The sequence below is a fragment of the Garra rufa genome, chromosome 13 (genome assembly GCF_049309525.1).
Source record: "Garra rufa chromosome 13, GarRuf1.0, whole genome shotgun sequence".
In the NCBI taxonomy this organism is placed as follows: domain Eukaryota; kingdom Metazoa; phylum Chordata; class Actinopteri; order Cypriniformes; family Cyprinidae; genus Garra; species Garra rufa.
Genome location: NC_133373.1, coordinates 5598829 through 5614204, shown reverse-complemented (window position 1 = coordinate 5614204; position 15376 = coordinate 5598829).

Sequence of the window (15376 nt, the reverse complement as noted above, 5' to 3'; positions counted from 1 at the left end):
GAATTTTATCTTTGAACTTCTGCCTTTGCTGTCAGGGTTGCCAGGTTTTCACCAGTGTTGTTTTCGTCAACGATGACGATGACGAAATCATTTCGTTGACGCCACTTTTTTTCATGACGATAACGAGACGATGAAGAGATAAAAATGGCTCGTTGATGACTAAAACATGACGAGACGTGTGTGAGTTTTCGTTGACGAGACGAGAATAGACGAAAATGTTAGTGGGTGGTCCGTCAGACGTTTAAAATGCATGACATTTCCTCTTATTGTGCATGCCAATTAAAACTTAAAAAGTATCTGACGCTATGGCAAGCCGTTTTAGCATTAAATACTCTTTGCTATACTAGTATGGCAAGCCGTTTTAGCATTCCATCCTTGTTTGTCTTTTATGTTCTAAAACATTCCTTCATTATTGTAATTATTGGTGAAAATAGTCGATCCGGAAGCTCACATTGTGTTGAACTATAGATCTGCTATTTTCAGAACTTATAAGTGACACTACCCAACAGCAAAATACTTACTGACCTACATTAATTTGTTAAAAGACTACTTTTTTTTTGACTAAAACTAGACTAAAACCTTTTTGACTTTTCGTCGACTAAAATTGGACTAAAACTATCACATATAGAAGTGACTAAAATTTGACTAAAACTAAGAAGCACTTTAGTCCAAAAGACTAAGACTAAGACTAAATCTAAGATGGTTGTCAAAAACAACACTGGTTTTCACATCAAAACCCACCCAATTGCTACTCAAAACTACCCCAAAAGTAGCCCAATCACATTTCGAGCAGGGTCCCTTGGTAAAAATTGCGGTCCAGTGGGTAAAATACATGTTTTGTGGTGGCGTTCCTCTGGTAAAATTAGCATTCCAGGGCCTAAATATTACGTTATTGTGATCGCTTCAACCCGTGGACATGAATAAAAACCTGGAAACAGTATTAAAGTAGCCCAAGTCTGTGTGAAAACCACAGACTTCGCAACACTGTTTGCAGTAGTTCTGTATATTTCTGTAGCATCGCTGTTGGCTTTACTTACTGAAGAGTTAATAACAAGTTATCATGAGCATTGTAATGTTTGAAGTGGATGTCATAACACATGGAGTAGACCGGGAAGATAAAAAAGAAAAAAAGAAAAAAAGCCATTCATTCATAAATTCATATATACGACCTTACCTTCAAGACGTAGAAATGCAAACCGGAAGATAAGGTCTAGGTAAATAATAATAAGAAAAACTAAGTACAGTAAGCTAAAACTTTGCACTGCACACCAATGTGTTTATAATTACGTCAATACATTAACATAATGTACTAAAAAATACCATTGTAAAATATCAAGCAGCATAACAAGCTGTTTTGTACAGGAAAAGATGTTTTTGCCACTAAACCCAACAAAACACATGTTTTGATTAATAGCTGCTAAAAAATGGTCAATTATTGTCATGTTTTGGGCAAAAAATTTGAGTACTATAGACTGCCAAAAGTTATAACAAATCAAGCAGAAGAGTGCAAAAAAGTGTTTGTGGATGGCCAAACTGAACCAGGATTTCCGGTCAGGTAGGTGAAATATTAGGAATATCTTAATTAATACTGCTCGTGTGTATCTTAACCACCTATTAATTTTAGTTTGTCAAATTATGGCACCCTTTCCAGCATACTCAGTCCTTCTCTATATGATTTAGTAGCTTCCACACTTTTTCCCCATGTTTTAGACAGCATAAATGAACAGAACAACATATTCAGTAGTACAGTAACCATGCTGTTGTTTACATCGGAGTATCACCAATATGGCCACCCATCTGGTTAACTGACCAAACTGTGACATAAGTGCAAATCCTCTATTTCAAATCTCTCTATATCCTCTATTTCTAACCCTAGCAGCGAATGATGCATAGCTGTTGAAGTGTAATTACCTGGAAGAGTAATGCCGCTGTTACATTTAAGATATCTCATGGCAAATTCACAGAAGTGTTCATAATCAGAGACATTACTAATGTGGTCGCTATGTTGTCTAATTTTAAAGGTACAGTCACATTAGTTAAAATTAGATGAAATTTCGTGGACACAACGGTTGATTTGTAAATAGTGGGACACATGAAGTACAGCTCACACAAGTCACTTTCAAACCAAGCTGGCTTCTGCAGGTTGATTTTGTGAAGATCTGAGTGAAGTGTTTCACTGTCAAGTGATATTTCATAGCTGTGTGGATTTCTATTGAAATCACTGGCTTTTAAAAATTTGCAGACAAACAGAATGTGACCTCCACTTTATTAGTTCATATATTAGTCTTTGAGTGAACTTATAACGTGAACAATGTTCTAGTTCAGTTTAATATGGACACTCGCCTAATAAAACACTAAATTTATTTTCATTTGCCAAGGCTGCTACCAAATAGTAAAAGCCATTTCTGATTAGTTTGCATATGGGAGTTTGGTCACAGATATATGATTTATTTTAGACTTCTGTAAACCACTGTTGTTGCCTGCAGCTATTTTCATTTCAGTGGCTTTCACAAAACTGAGATTCTTCAGCCATTTTTCCTTAAAAGAAAGATGTAAAATATCTATTTGAGACTTACACTGCAGTTTATGAATATATTTATATTTTTCATGTCAGACTGAACAGAGAACTCCTTATCTTTTACAAACAAAAAAAACACTTATCTGAGATTTCAACAACTCACGGTGAAAGATGTGAGGTAGGCACTTGGGAAATAAGTGACGACTTAATAGCAAACATGGTGACACTTGTCACATTGAGTAAGTTATGCAATTTCAAAGAAGCCCCCAGGTCTCAACGAGACTGATGAAGTGTTGAAAGAGACACTGAGATGAGCATAAACGTCTGTACTGGCTTACAATAACTAAGAAATCTTTGCTGCTTTGTTACTTCTGCTGCTCCCCTACTGCATTATCATTGCAATGCTAACGAATAAACAACACATTAAATTTTCATGTCTGCTGAAAATGAAAACCGCAGTTTGAGGTGAGCTGTGACCAGAAAGTGAACGAGGAAGATGAAAAGCAATTAGAAGAGAGTAAAATCAGATCAAAATTGCACTCAGTGAAAAATGCACGGTAGTGTAATTAGCGTGTGCAGTTGTGGCCACAGGACGATTAGAGAAGTATTCTTTATGCTTTATAATAATGTCTGGAAACAACAAGCACGGCAGCATGGCAGGAATTTAAACTGTGAAAAATGACTTTTGATTGAGAATTGGGGAAATAAGCAATTCCTCTGCTTCAGGTTATATATTTCTTAATTGAAATGAGATCTAACCGGATGTCGTTTCAGTGATTAATGGAGCATATTTACAATTTTATCTCTACAGTTTGTTTATTTGGAACCAAGATCTCATATTTCTCAGGGATGTTTCCTGCTGGGCCATTATAGTGTCCCAAAATTGCTGATGAAATAGTGTAATCTGCTTTTCACATACACATGTATGATTGCGGAAAACATTGATGGACAACTCATTTTGTATGAAAAGTCATAATGTCATTTAATTTGTTTAAAATCAAGCTCAGGGTGGATGGCTGACAGATTCAAAAGGCCTGCCATATACTGTGGTTAAATTTCATTTTCAAATGTAACTAATGAAATCGGTAAAGATGTTTAGGGATACATACCAATGCGTTTGTTTTCCAATTGCCTTTCTGAAAGCACTTGCTAAAGCTACCATTGTCTTGTTTTTACTGATGCTGCCTTTGTGTGCTACAAGAATAATCATAAATAGGAATGTGGTAGTTAAAACTGCATGTAAAAGCAATGTGAAGTGGACCGCTTGGATTTGTTGACTCACCAATTCCGGTTCGAACATATAAGACTGAACACCACTTCTGAGTTTCTGACATTTTTAGATTGTCCCGTTTAGTTTGTTGCTGGCTCTTGAAGCTCCGCCCTCTTCTGAAAAAGTGGGCCGGTCACACCAGCTCATTTGCATTTAAGTATTTGAGGGCCGTGCAACCCGTCTGTGTAATAAATAAACGTGCATTTATTATGGTTGTCCTGTTTTGTTTTTACCAGCTCTCAAAGCTCCACCCTCTTCTGAAAAGTAGAACAGCTCATTTGCATTTAAAGGGACAAACACAAAAACTGAGTGTTTTGGCTCATACTCTAAAAATCTTCCTAAAAAAGCTTCTTGGCACTACCATTGCCTGTTTTTACTGATGCTGCCTTTGTGTGCTACCAGAATAATCATAAATAGGAATGTGGTAGTTAAAACTGCATGTAAAAGCAATGTGAAGTCGACCGCTTGGATTTGTTGACTCACCAATTCCGGTTCGAACATATGTGACCCTGGACCACAAAACCAGTCTTAAGTCGCTGGGGTATATTTGTAGCAATAGCCAAAAATACATTGTATGGGTCAAAATTATTGATTTTTCTTTTATGCTAAAAATCATTAGGAAATTAAGTAAAGATCATGTTCCATGAAGATTTTTTGTAAAATTCCTACTATAAATATATCAAAATGTAATTTTTGATTAGTAATATGCATTGTTAAGAACTTAATTTGGAGAACTTTAAAGATGATTTTTTCAGTATTTTGATTTTTTTGCACCCTCAGATTCCAGATTTTCAAATAGATGTATCTCGGCCAAATATTGTCCTATCCTAACAAACCATATATCAAAAGAAAGCTTATTTATTGAGCTTTCATATGATGTATACATCTCAGTTTTGTAAAATTTAACCTTATGACTGGTTTTGTGGTCCAGGGTCACATATAAGACTGAACACCACTTCTGAGTTTCTGACATTTTTAGATTGTCCAGTTTAGTTTGTTGCTGGCTCTTGAAGCTCCGCCCTCTTCTGAAAAAGTGGGCCGGTCACACCAGCTCATTTGCATTTAAGTATTTGAGGGCCGTGCAACCTGTCTGTGTAATTAATAAATGTGCATTTATTATGGTTGACCTGTTTTGTTTTCACCAGCTCTCAAAGCTCCACCCTCTTCTGAAAAGTAGAACAGCTCATTTGCATTTAAAGGGACAAACACAAAAACTGAGTGTTTTGGCTCATACTCTAAAAATCTTCCTAAAAAAGCTTCTTGGCACTACCATTGCCTGTTTTTACTGATGCTGCCTTTGTGTGCTACCAGAATAATCATAAATAGGAATGTGGTAGTTAAAACTGCATGTAAAAGCAATGTGAAGTCGACCGCTTGGATTTGTTGACTCACCAATTCCGGTTCGAACATATGTGACCCTGGACGACAAAACCAGTCATAAGGTTAAATTTGACAAAACTGAGATTTATACATCATATGAAAGCTCAATAAATAAGCTTTCTATTGATGTGTGGTTTGTTAGGATAGGACAATATTTGACCGAGATACATCTATTTGAAATCAGAAATCTGAGGATGCAAAAAAATCAAAAAGACTGAGAAAATCACCTTTATAGTTGTCCAAATTAGGTTCTTAACAATGCATATTACAAATCAAAAATTACATTTTGATATGTTTACAGTAGGAATTTTACAAAAAATCTTCATGGAACATGAACTTTACTTAATTTCTTAATGATTTTTGGCATAAAAGAAAAATCAAAAATTTTGACCCATGCAATGTATTTTTGGCTATTGCTACAAATATACCCCAGCGACTTAAGACTGGTTTTGTGGTCCAGGGTCACATATAAGTCTGAACACCACTTCTGAGTTTCTGACATTTTTAGATTGTCCAGTTTAGTTTGTTGCTGGCTCTTGAAGCTCCGCCCTCTTCTGAAAAAGTGGGCCGGTCACACCAGCTCATTTGCATTTAAGTATTTGAGGGCCGTGCAACCTGTCTGTGTAATTAATAAATGTGCATTTATTCAGGTTGACCTGTTTTGTTTGATGAGAACAGCTCATTTGCATTTAAAGGGACAAACACAAAAACTGAGTGTTTTGGCTCATACTCTAAAAATCTTTCTAAAAAAGCTTCTTGGCACTACCATTGCCTGTTTTCACTGATGCTGTCTTCGTGTGCTGCCAGAATCATCGTAAATAGGAATGTAGACCAGCTCATTTGCATTTAAAGGGACAAACGCTTGTACTCTAAAAGTGCATTTTTAACAAGCTATAAACAATTATTTGTCAGGTATTCTGAGCTAAAACAACATACACACTCTGGAGACTTATTTCACATCTTTACGTCACCTCTAATGATTACTTGCTATATAAATCAAGTTACAATTTACAATTAACAATTTAAATGTTAGCCATCAAATATTAACAACTTGGTGCAGAATTCAGAACTGTGTTAAGAATCAGTTTTCATGCGGATAGTGAAGCGCAGATGTTTAGGAAAGTGCTGTAGTGAGTTTTTGTGCCATCTAGTGGTTCACAGAGAAATCAAATTATATCTTATATAATCAAATTATGTCTTTATAACCACTACTTTGTACTCTACATTTGTAGCCTATGCATCCGTAATAGTTCACTGCTTAGGTTGTGTATCTAATGCATTTCTCTGCCTAATAAACTCCTCATCCCTCTGAAAGACATCATTCCTCTAATTAGTACCCTGAAATATCAGTGTTTATTCCCTCAGCCTGGAGTTCCCTCTCTAATGCCGCAGCCACACTCAGCGGAAGCATTAATTACATAGTGGCTTATCAGATGCAGCTACATTGTGTGCAGCTGCTCTCTACCCATTGATTTTCCAAAGATTGCCGTGAAGTAGCAATGACATAAAGTCAGTATCTTGCCATATTGATAAGGTTAATTACCCAGCCTCTTTTCACTGTAAACATTGTCAGAGGAGTGAAAAAGATACCAGCATTTTAGTATTAAAATAAATGGCTGTTGACATTTATAAACGGATGTACCATTGTAGCATGAAGTGAATTATTTCCCAGAAAAACTGGAAATGGTTTTGAAAGGCTAATTTGAAAGACTTTGGATGTTTATTTTCAGTATAAAAGCATTGCAATTCAACAACATTTTCAGCTGTTTGGAAAAAAAAACAACAAGCAGATGGATGTCAGGGCTGTTTAATTTCATGATGATAACTTAGAATCCAACATGTGTTCTGTAATAATTGCACATAAGAGGCTCTTTATGTGCTGAATGTTTAGAGTCAGGAACAACATGTACTCTCTAAATGGCAAATTGCTCTGATGCTACATGTTTGACATCATGTTGCCCTCTATATTGATCTAACAGCTATAACTTTGTGTGTTAAAACTGTTGGGCAAAGTCAATATTGTTTGGGAGTGTGTAGGTGGTGTTGTAGGAATGGGTGGGGGAATGAGTGGATGTATGACGGGAGAGATTAACGCTGATAAACTTGCTGTGTGAGTCATACTTTAATCACTTGGGTTAGCTTGAAGCCGAGTCACGTTTTTTTCCCCATGGTGCTTCTGGGTCACAGAAACCCCAAGTTACCCAACTGACCAATAAGTGAGATGGTATATAAGCCAATAAATCCACCTGTCATTTAACCTAAAGCTATTGCACTTCCTGACACTGTAGTGTCAATAAATGGCTTCATAAGAATTACAGACAAGGTAGTACCTTAAAGAGTTCACCTAACAATGACAATTCTGTCATACTCTTGTGAACACATATCGAACTCATACGGAGAAGAAGAAATTGTTAAAAAAAAGTTATTTTTTTCTTTGTGCACAAAAAGTATTCTCATAGCTTCATTAAATTATGGTTGAACCACTGACGTCACTTGGACTATTTTAGCAATATCCTTACTACCTTTCTGAGTCATGAACGTCTTATGGGTCTTATGGGTTTGGAACGACACGAGGGACAGTAATTAATGACAGAATTTGGATTTTTGGGTGAACTATCCTTTTAAAGTTTTTGGGGTTTAACAGTTATAAACACCATCCTCTCATCTCCATTCGTCCTAGTCCAATAATAATACAAGTTTGGAAGGTTGAATAAATTAAGTATTTTATAATTTTAATAGTACACTTGCAAGTAATTTGTTTTTTCCTTTATGTTTTGTTCGTTGATTTAAGTTAGACTCTATATGCATGAGTATTTGTCCTGTTTGATAATATAGGGCAAAAAAAATGATTTAAATAAAAAAAAGTGAAAAAATCTAATCTATTTTTTAATGCTGTCAAATCGATTAATTGCATCCGAAATAAAACTTTTTGCCACTTTTTCCGGTGAATAACAAAAACTGATTTATTTTATAAATACTATAGTCTATGTAAACACAAACCTTTATTTTGGATGTGATTAATCATGATTAATCAGTTTTTACAATAAATGTGTTTTTAATGTAAATCAGTGACAAAAAGTCAATTATGTAAACACAAACTTTTATTTTGGATGTGATTAAATAATGATTAATTGATTTGACAACACTACTTTTTTAAAATCAGTTTTTGTTCTTCACCAAAAAAAGTGACAAAAAGTAAATTATGTAAACACAAACTTTTATTTCGGATGCGATTAATCATGATTCATTGATATGACAGCACTACTATTTTTTAAATAAATCAGGGACAAAAAGTCAATTATATAAACACAAACTTTTATTTTAGATGCAATTAATCATGATGAATCGATTATATGATGAATTGATTACTATTTAAAAATTTTTTTTTGTTATTTATCAGAAATAGTGACAAAACATAAATTTTGTAAACACAAACTTTTATTTAGGATGTGATTAATCATGATTAATTTTTAAACAAATCAGTGACAAAAAGTCAATTAAGTAAACTAACTTTTTTTTTAAATGCAATTAATCGCGATTAATTAATTTGACAGCACTACTATTTTTAAAATAAACCAGTGACAAAAAGTAAATTATGTAAACACAAACTTTTATTTAGGATGTGATTAATCATGATTAATCAATTTGACAGCACTACTGTTTTTTTTTTAATAAATCTGTGACAAAAAGTCAATTATATAAACACAAACTTTTATTTTAGATGCAATTAATCATGATGAACCGATTACTATTTTTAATTTTTTTTTTGTTATTTATCAGAAATAGTGACAAAACATCAATTATGTAAACACAAACTTTTATTTAGGATGTGATTAATCGATTTGACAACACTACTGTTTTTTTAATATATCAGTGACAAAAAGTCAATTAAGTAAACTAACTTTTTTTTTTAAACGCAATTAATCGCGATTAATTAATTTGACAGCACTACTATTTTTTAAAATAAACCAGTGACAAAAATTAAATTATGTAAACACAAACTTTTATTTTGGACGTGATTGATCGATTTCAAAACACTACTTGTTTTTGACCTGAAAAAGTGACAAAAATCTAAATAAAAAATGCATTTTTTTATTAAAACTTTCAAATCTGTGCTAATATTTTTAGTGTCTATTAAATCACCATTAAATAGATTTTTACATTTTAAGGTTTTGGAGAAAAGCATCTGTGAAATGAATAAATAAATGTAATCATAAATATACAGTATATGTTACAGTTTAGTATAAAAAACAGCAAGGAACATCCTACATGCGTGTAATTAAATTTTTACTAATGTAGTGTGAAAACTACAGGGAAATCCTACATGTAATATAATGACTCACGTCTCACTTTAGTGATTAACTATTGCTCATGCTAACATCTACTATAGCATGAATCACATATTCATTTAGTTTATGTGCATTATATGTGTTTCCGTCTCACTCATCTGTTTTAAGTGCAGTGTGATTTTCTTGATGTTCTTTGATTAATCCTCTTAATTTCATTCCTACCTCATTCCTTTTCTGTCCCTCTTGCCGAATAAATTATCTCTTTAACCTGTGCGAAAGCTCTCGACGTATTTATTTCAGTCCTGCCGAAGCTACTCAGTCATCCAGTCCCAATCCTCTAAAACTCCAGCAATAACACTCTTGTAAAGGATATACGCTGATTATTTATTCACTTTGATATTTAGCCGATATTTCCCAGCGGCGCTATGCTTAACTGTGTATCAAATCTCGCTCTCCCGTGTGCGTCATGATGTGCGGCGGCGACAGACACACGAACTCAGCAAACCTCCCCCCACGCGTGCACAACCACAGGCTTCATTTGATCTAGACCGTTGGAGACAATGAGATACATGTTTTGATGGCATGTTTTAACTCAAAAATACGAATATGAGCAATCCAACTGATCAAGTACACGCATACATTCAGAATATGACCGGAAATGTGAGGCCTGATGCTAATTCTGAGGATCTTACTCTAGAGCCCATGACACCAAGATGCTTGACATTTTCATAATGAGGAGATATTAAGCAGACATTGGTGCAATCGTATTATCTGTATCTACATCCCACTCAAGGGAGCTCCTGCCACACCCCCAAAACAGGACAAAGCTGATTACAAAAGGCTGAATTTAGGCTTTTTATTTTTCCGTGACACTCCAACGCCTTCCTCTTCCCAGTTAATTGGAAATTCGATGAAAGTTATAGCGCATCTCTACTATTTATTTTAATTAATGTGATATAAGCAGCCCTAGTTGATAGCAAGATCACGTAATCAGAAGGAAACTATTTAAAAGACATGAGCTTTTCTGGTCTTCTAAAAAAATGTAAAAAAGGACATCAAGGCCTGTTGACTAAGCGTCTAGTTTGTTCCATCCTCATACTGCCACTATTTACACAATAAAATGTACTTAATAGCACTGGGTGTTGAATTCCCACACCGTATAAAAGGCTTAAGCTTAATATAACATGCAATATATGGCATGCATGTCTTCCACAAACAGCATTAAAATGGGGTTTAAATGGTATTACTTGTAGCCTGTCAAATTCATACTTTTTCTGCTGTTCATACTGTTGATGCTGACATGCTGTATACTGTATTTATATTTAAAGGTTCAAGCGCATAGTGCTGAAACTCTATTGTAATTGTTAGAATAGCCAAGGATCAGTAATCTCATTGTAAAACTGATCGGGCAGACCAAACCGTAAGTCTTGAAACTTGGGGGGATGGTAGTACTCACGCTTCACGCTACATTGCTCATAATTCTAAACCTGTTTTTCGCAGACTCTTATGTAGTTAAAATCCTTGGCCCACGCCAAACAAAAAGCAAAAGGCAAAATTTACAGGTATTTTGCCTGATCGGAACCAAACCAGTGCAGGAAGATTCTAAGGTCTAAGGGATGGCAAAAACCTTCAAAAGGGGCATGGCTGCCTTTACCAAAACAGATATAACTTTTGAATGGAATAAGATATCTTCGCCAAACTCGCAACACATATGTAAGAGCCAGATCTGAGGTCACAGGACAAATATCTCATAACATAAAAAAACGGCATAACTACGCAACCGCTTATCCTGTCGGCGTGAAAGTATGCACGATCTTGGTCCGAAGTGCTGCACGTGTCTATAAGGACATTTGCGTATCTCAAAAAACATGGACACCATTGGCCAGTGAAATTTGAACAACTGTTAGACAGGTTAACGGAGGTCGATTTGAACGAAACTTGGTGGGCCTGTTTGGCTAACGGCCCTAAAGGTCTGTGAGAAATTTGAAAGGATTTTACAAAATTTTCAAGGGTGTAAACAATTGTACATTGTACACATGATAGACTTCCTCGTCTGAACAACTTTGCCTCTAGAACCACTGCTGTCAATCAAACCGTTTGTTAAATGATTGAGAAAATGTAAAAAAAAGACTTTTGCAAACTAGTTCTAGGTTTTTTGCCTGATCGGAACCAAACCAGTACAGAAAGATTTTCTAGAGACTGAATATCAATAATTCTCAAAGACGTTTAACTTTTGACTCTCCATCACAAAGGGATGCCAAAACGTTCAAAAGGGTTGCCTTTACCGAAATAACTTTTGAACGGTATCGTCGCCAAACTCACAACACATATGTAAGAGCTTAATCTGAGAAAATACAAGAGGGAAAAAACATAAGAATTTGCGTAATTGCACAACTGTTTGTCCTATTGACATGAAAATCAGTAAGTATGGTCTTGATCCAAAGTGCCACATGTTTCTATAAGGACATTTGCGATCTCAAAAAACACGGACGCCACAGGCTAATGAACTTTGAGTGAACGGAGGCCAATTAGAACAAAACTCGTTGAAAAAGTCTGTGAGAAATTTGAAAGAAATCGGCCACTAGGGGCGATATCGCATTTTTCAAGGACGTAAACAATTGTACATTGCACGGTTTTTCACACATATGCATGATATTCATATCATATAATAGACCTCCTCATTCCGAACAACTTTGCCTCCAGAACCACTGCTGTCTAGCAAACTGTTTGTTAAATGATTGAAAATAGTAGACATTAGCATGAGCAATAGTTAATCACTAAAGTGAGACATGTGTCACTATATTACATGTAGGATTTCCCTGTAGTATTGAAAATAGGTTAAAAAAATAATTTAAACTAATGTAAACTAGTCCTAGGTTTTTCGCCTGATTGGAACCAAAACAGTGCAGATAATTTCTCCGGAGAGCGAATATCAATAATTATTAAAAAAAAAGTTTAATTTTCGACTCACCGTCACGAAGGGACGCCAAAATGTTTGAAAGGGACAAGGGGCCTTTACTAAAATGTCTATAACCTTTAAACGGAATGAGATATCTTCACCAAACTCACAATGTATGTAAGAGCTCAATCTGAGGTCACATGAAAAAGTCAGAGGGAATATAACAGGAAAAAACATACAAATTAGCATTAACCTTGTTCTGAACAACTTTGTCTCTAGAACCACTGCTGTCGATCAAACCATTTGTTAAATGATTGAGAAAAAATATAAAAAGCCTACATTTGCTAACTAGTGCTATAGGTTTTTCACTTAATCTTGAAAAATAATACACTACCATACAGTGCCTCTCTAGGTCAATAATTATCAAAGATTAAGGTCATAAATGTTAAAACATCATGTTTCTATAGCAAACCATTTGCCAAAAATGCTTTTTAAAATCATTGATTTAGGTGGTTACAGGCTTGCTAAATAATATGAAATCTCTTTTTTAATATATGCTTAAATGCCTTAAAGCACTTGAACCTCTGCAGTAGCGTAGACTAGACTACCACAGAAAATATATTTTTCAGAAAAAAAAAAAAAACTGCCTAAACATATTGGGTCTACTACTGCATTACTTTTAGTATTTCTGTTTACACCGGAGGCCATACAGTATTTGCATATAAAGCAGTGTCCCTTTTAAATCAATGCATAATTCAATTATTTCTGGTGTTTGAATGTGTACTGGCACTTTAGACCAATTCCCATTGTTTCAAGCTAGTTTTGCGACCTGTAAAGCTTGTTCAGATCCATTGCATCCTGATAGAACTTTTGCTGTTCCGTTGCTTTTGCATAAACATGTCTCAGCCTATGGTAATAACATTAACCCAAGGTAGACTGCAAGCAAGGAAATTGCAGTTGTTAAATTGCATTTATGTGTTTTATGAATTGATTAAAATTGTAATAAGTAATCTTCATTAGTTTTTAAAATCTGACTGGTATGTGAAATGTATATACAGTGATTATGAGGCTGTGGCTTCCCAGAACATTTGCAGGCAAGGTAACACAAGGATATTTGCAAAAAAATAAAAAAATATCCAAAGAACATGATTTGTCTGCTTTGTCTTGTTTTACTTAATAGCAAATTTAATGCACAAACAACAGTGGTGCATAAAATTCCCCGCATGAACATCAGGAGTTAGTAAGCATGGATTCCCAAGGGAAATAAATTTGAAAGAAATATAAGAAACTTAATTTCCTGAAAACATAATGTGCTCTCTAAACCTAATGTATAACCCTTGTGGTTTAGTGATAATTAGATATTCCAGACATATGTAAAATCCAGAGGAAAAAAATATATATTGAAACTGTAATTACTGGCATGTGAGTCCAGTTCTTTCCAGGAATGATAAATTAGTTTCTACTAGATGTGTAAATACATAATCATATTTATCTGAATCACTTACAGGATTTACATTCAAAAGGGTTTTCTTTCTATGATCAGGAATTTCTGTTTAAATCTTACTACATGGCATCCCAAAGCCACATTTTTGCATTTAGACAAAACTACAGAGTATAAAGGTTTTGGTAATTGGGCTCAAGCCTGGAGCTCAAAATGAACAAACCCTCTACATTGCAAGTAGTCTAAATCACTTACATATGCGACTAAATCTTCACTAACATTAGCCATTGACTAATAAATTCTTACATTTTTTTTTATTTGTCAGTGTGTGAGTTGGAGGCTGAAGTTTAAGTTTAGCACAATTATATTTTCACTTGTCAAACTTTCTGATTGAGTGCTTCAGAGTTTCACACTCAGATTGTCAAGCAATCTGTACTATTTTTCAGTTAATACCCATTAAGACTTGTATGGCTTAATATAACATAAATGATGTCTCTCATTGAAATATGTAGCAGAAAAAAAAAAACATAAAAGACTTATGTTATTAAAAAATCCACACCGTTTTATACATATTTTGGACTATGGGGGCGCCATTGTTTTGGTTGATGTGAAATGGTTGCACTCAGTGAGCTACTGGTGCTACCTATTGCTATTTTTACCGCAACACAACTCAGAAAATAAAATATTGATGCAATGCCACATTGTGCGGCTTTTGGTTGTAATTTTCAGTCAAATGGCAACAAGAGAAGTGATGTAAGTCTTCACTGCTTTCCTACGATAAGAAGAGGAGAAAGAATGGGAGGATGCCTGTGGATAAATAAAACTTCCTAAAGACCCGCATCTTTGTTCTTTCCACTTTAGTCCTGATGCCTTTGAGGCTTTAGTAGTCCACAGCTACTGAATAAGCTTACAAATGGCAAGACCCCAGCAAACATTGGTCCGACGGCGACGTCCTGTCCCTGGCCAAAAATAGTCGCGGTAGGACGACAAAATATGCAAAAAAAATTTAACACAAAATATTTCTTAAAAATGCATTCAGATGCATTTGTACATGTCTACAATTATATGTGGTTGCATGTAAAGTTGTTACTTTGACTTTTAGCTGAGTGTAGTTCAAAATAAACCCGGTTGTGAAAGGACGTCCAGCAGGTGACGTCTTTTACACGTGCATTTATAGTCCATCGTCAACCTCTATAAAATCCTTATGAAATATGCAAAAGCAATCGTGCTTACATTCCCATTCACATTGGCATACTACAGTAATTAATTTAAGTGCCCAAAGCAGTTTCTTAAGAGGTTGTTAATAGACGTCCACTGACGTCCTTTAAACGTTTAGCAAGACCCATGCAAACCAGCACGGAAATCTTTATTTAAAAAACTTCCATTTGTTTTACATCTTGTTTTATGTCAAATTCTATTCACAAATTGCTTGTAGTTAAGTGTGAAATCACTGCATTTACCCATTATTCCACCAGTTTCCCATACATTACAATATGGTTTAATTATTTCGTTTTTAATGATTAAATATATATAGGCTATATACATAAGTTATTCATAAAGTCACAATTTAAAGTCTGAG